The sequence below is a fragment of the Equus quagga genome, chromosome 6 (genome assembly GCF_021613505.1).
Source record: "Equus quagga isolate Etosha38 chromosome 6, UCLA_HA_Equagga_1.0, whole genome shotgun sequence".
NCBI classification, from domain to species: Eukaryota; Metazoa; Chordata; class Mammalia; order Perissodactyla; family Equidae; genus Equus; species Equus quagga.
Genome location: NC_060272.1, coordinates 47,665,396 through 47,670,355, shown reverse-complemented (window position 1 = coordinate 47,670,355; position 4,960 = coordinate 47,665,396). Strand labels below are relative to the sequence as shown.

At 40.6% G+C, this 4,960-nt stretch overlaps 1 pseudogene; it reads left to right on the top strand.

Annotated features, from left to right (window-relative positions):
• The first annotated feature begins 3,875 nt into the window (after positions 1–3,875).
• On the top strand, positions 3,876–4,578 carry LOC124240721 (40S ribosomal protein S7-like; annotated as a pseudogene).
• Positions 4,579–4,960: the final 382 nt, after the last annotated feature.

Genomic DNA, 4,960 nt, shown 5'->3' with positions numbered 1-4,960 from the left:
TCATCTAAATTTGCCATTATATCACTCTACATACGGCTGCATTGTGAACTGAGACCCAACTGAAAAGTCTAGCCCTTCCATCAGCTTAGGTTACTTGATTCAAACAAGATTCCTCATCCATATCCCTAATAAAAATCTATCCTGATGAAAGCTTCTTATAGTAATGAAACTGGCTCAACACAAGGTTGACTTAAGGGAAGCCATATGGTAGAAAAGAGACCATGTTGTAACTTTGAACAACCTCTAACTAACTAACCCAGCTGGATTTGCACCCTCCAGGAGATCCACCTGATCTGTAGATTTTATGACCCCTGCTAGTGCATATACCTCCCAGCTGTGGTAAGACGATAACTTCATTCTTTTGAGTTCCCTAGGAATGTGATGACCGCCCCCAAACAGAGAGTCTATGCTGATAGCCATCATCAACAAAACGGAAAGATCTAGTGTGGCGATTCCCAGTCTGTAACACCAGAGGGTCAACACTCTTAACCCCTCCCCTATAACCCACTGGCCTACATAACTGCTTCAAGATTGTGTGCCCTCCTTAAGACGATTCTTTTGGACATTAGTCAGCCATCTTCCCTCTTGCTAGCAAGCTGTAATAAAATGCCCTTTCTCTGCCACCATCTTGCCTCTTGACGATTTGCTTTTGTCTTGCAGCAAGCAGACCGTGCCCTCTGTGCCATAACAGTAACACTGCGGTCCACTGCCTAGATCCTCCCTTCCAGGAAGAACTTGGTGCCCTAACGCTGGGAGCCAGCCCTCTTCTTTCAGCCAGTTAGGGATTATCTCAAATGCAGAGAACTGCCTCACCCCGGGTCAGACCTTTTCTGAGGTAGCCCACATTCAACACAGGAGTATAAAGTGCTGGCCATCCTGACTGAACCCAGGACAACTCTGAAGGGCCGGTCTTGCCCGGGAGCTTTGGGATCAACAGAAACAATCACTGGGACTGTATTGCAGCTCAGCCTCTTCCTCTGCCCAACCCTGCTTTCTTCCCTTCCATTGCACAAGTGTTCGTCCAAAAGGTGCTCCTTAATAAGCATCGTGCCAGCTAAACTCCATCTCAAGAGTCTGCTTCTTAAGTAACTTGACCTATAATATTATAACAAAATGATGTTATCTTATTCAGTGCCTGCCCCTAATATTAGGCCAGGCATTACCTCTTGGGACAGGGACTTTAGAAAAGTGTCAGGAACACAGTCCTGCATTGCCACCTCAGGGATAGCGACTCATCTTTGTTCAATTTCTGATGCATTGCTCAGAGCCTCAGTTTCTCATCTGTAAAGTGTAGAAATCTAAGAGATTTTCCGATTCTAAAATCTCATATGATGACATTTTCAAGCAAATATACTAGATTTAGGACTTTAATATCCACACACCCATTTAGCTAATTTTCTGAACATAATAATATAATCACTTAGGAAAAATAAATTGTCGGATAGTTTGAGGTCGACCCCAGAATAGTTATTTAGGGAACCAATCGGATTAGGAGAGGTAGTGAACATTATCTTCATTTATTCATCTACCAACTTATTTATTCATCAACTACTTATTGAGCAACTACCATGTGCCAAGTAGTATGAGATGTTCTAAAATCAGTAAGACATAGCCTCTACCCTTGAGAAGCCAACAATTTAATGAAGAAAATGGATATCTAAAAATAATATAACAATAATCCACTAAGATAATTTCAGCAATAAAAAGCTATACATACATACCTATGATAAAGTTTAATTTATAAATTTGGCACTGTAAGAGATTAACAACAATAACTAATAATAAAATAGAACAATTATAACAGTATACTGTAATAAAAGTTTCCATAGATCTTAGAAACCTCAACATATGATTTCCTTTCTCATTAAGTTGAGAGTTTTCACCTTTTCACTTAGAGGAAGCATTTTAGGGCTTCACTTTGGAATACCCAATTGTCATCAGCACTACTAGTGTGCTTTGGGGACATTATTAAGTAAAATAAGGGTTACTTGAATGCAAGCACTGCGATATCGTGATGATGGGTCTGATAACCGAGAGGACTACTAAGTGACTAATGGGTAGCATGAACCTTGTGGATACACTGGACAGAGGAATGATTCACGTCCAGGGCTGAACAGAGCAGGATGACATGAGATTTCATCATGTTACTCAGGACGGCATCAATTTAAAACTTATGAATTGCTTATTTCTGGAATTTTCCATTTAATATTTTCTAACTGATTGACTGCAAGTAACAGAACCCACGGAAAGTGAAACCATGGATAAACAGGGACTACTGTGTAAGCCGATAAGTGTCTCAAAGCATGTTCAAAAAAGGGTTAGCAAATCCGTTCAAGCAGTGATAACTGTGCCTCACTGAGCTGCCCTACCCTTCTCCCACATGCTCAAGATTATGATTCTCTAGATGTAGGGCATGGTCCAGAAATCTACCAGCCAATCTGATCGTGTTGACTTGCAGCTGGAGTCTGCAAATTACACTTCAAGAGCCACCAGGGGTGCCAATACTTTCTAATATGCCTAGGACAGCCTTACTTTCACCTATTATCACAGCATAATTAGCAATAATTTCACCATTCGCTCTCAGAAGTGTGCTTGTTTGGAGGGTAAATTATTCCTGTCATTCTGGTCTCACATAGGTATCATGAAGGTGCCCCTGGACCACAGAGAATAGGAATAAGGAATAAGGAACGGTCTAAGGAGGGAAGGCTCTGGCCCCTCCCCTGATTCAGCTGGATCAGTGTTAGACATTAGGCCTCTGCTAGAGATTTTTTCTGAAGAACAAGTTCTGATACCTACAAATGGAAATGAAAATAGAAAATCATTGAATGATTTTAACATGCACTGACACGGTCAGATGGGTGGATGACCTTAACAGACAGAACATCTTGGTAGCTGTATAGACTATGAAGTAGAAGTGGGCAATCCAAATAGGAAGCTGGTCAGCTGTCCAGTGGAGGAATGATGGAAGCCCTAAATAAGATAATGAGATGATGGGAAATATTTGAGAAATTTTGAAATTGGCATGACTTAGTAATTAATTTTATAGAAGTGGGGTGAAAGACGGGAGTAAGTTATGGATGACTCCCATGTGAACATAAACCACTAAATAAAAGACCCCAGGATACATTCCGTGAATGCTTTATTATTTAACGGCTTAGGAAAATCTTCTGCAAAGGGCAAAGAGGATTTAGTGAGAAAGGCCAAATCTCTTGCCTACATATACGATAATAACAGCATTTTATTCCACTTACAAGAATGTTCTGTTTCATTAAACTTTACTAAGCATTTTTAGATTGTCAGATCATACCCAAAAAATAAAAAGATAATGCTGAGATCCAGAATCATAATGAAGCCAAAATTTACTAGTGTTGTATATAAGTGTTTAATCTTAATTCTAAACTGGAATGAATTCAGGATTTGGAGAACTGAAGATTACAAAATTTTGAGAGATATCTTTTTAAAAAAAGAATACCAAATTGGGTATAAAAATAAATTTTTACTTAAGAAAATAAAAATTATAAATTACAAGTTTTAAAAATATGAAAATATCACAAACAAAACACGGAAAATACAAGATAATATATTTACTAATTACCTGCTTAACATCTCCCTATAATACTTTTCCCATATAATTGGCTATATCCTCTTTGATCACCTCTTCATAAGACACGATTCTATATCATTTTCTATAGCAGAGTTTCTCAGGTTTCAAAATCTTGGCACTATTAACACTTTGAGCTGGGTAATTTTTTGTTGGGAGCAGGCAAAATGGAGAGGGGAGACACACTGTCCTATGCATTGTAGGAATTCTCGCAGCATCTCTGACCTTTACCTACTAGATGCCAGTAGCATCCCCATAGCTGTGACCATCAAAAATGTCTCCAGGTATTGTCAGATATTCCCGGGGTGGGGGGGATCACACCTGGTTGAGAATTGCTGTTGTGTAGAAAAAAGAGAACATGTCTCAGTCGGCTAGGCTGCCGTAACAAAATATTGTAGACGGGCTTTTCAGTTCGAGCACGAAGATGGTGAAGCCCAATGCCAAGAAGCCTGACGAGTTCAAGTCCGGCATCTCCCAGACGCTTCTTTAGCTGGAGCTGAATTCGGACCTCAAGGCCCAGCTGAGGGAGCTGAACATCACGGCAGCCAAGGAAATACAAGTTGGTGGTGGTCGGAAAGCTATTTTCTTTATTCCTGTTCCTCAACTGAAATCTTTCCAGAAAACCCAAGTCTGGCTAGTACGCGAATTCGAGAAAAAGTTCAGTGGGAAGCACGTAGTCTTCACTGCTCAGGGGAGAATTCTGCCTAAGCCAACTCAAAAAACCCGTACAAAAAACAGGCCAAAGCATCCCAGGTGCCGCACTCTGACTGCCATGCACGATGCGATCCTGGAGGAGTTGATTTTCCCAAAGGAAATTGTGAAACGTCATGAAACTGGATGGCAGCCAGCTCACAAAGGTCCATCTGGACCAGGCACAGCAGAACAATGTGGAACACGAGGTTGAAACTTTTCATGGTGTTTATAAGAAGCTCACGGGCAAAGACGTTAATTATGAATTCCCACAGTTTCAGTTGTAAACAAAAATGACTAAATAAAATATCATTCACAATAAAAGACAGAACGAAAACCCAAAAAAACCACAGAAATTTATTTTCTCACAATTCTGGAGGCTGAAAAGACCAAGATCAAGGTTCAGACAGGGTTCCCTTGCTGGCGAGGACCCTCTGCCTGGCCTACAGACAGCTGCCTTCTCACTGTGTCCTTACATGGTGGCGGGAGGGGGGAGGGCAAGCTCTGATATCTCCTTATTAGGACATTAATCCTATGGACCCATTCTTATGACCTCATTTTATCTTAACTACCTTCTTGTTGCTCCCATCTCCAAATACAGTCACACTGAGCATTAAGGTCTCAACATACAAAATTTTGGGGAAATACAATTCAGTCCATTCACAGATA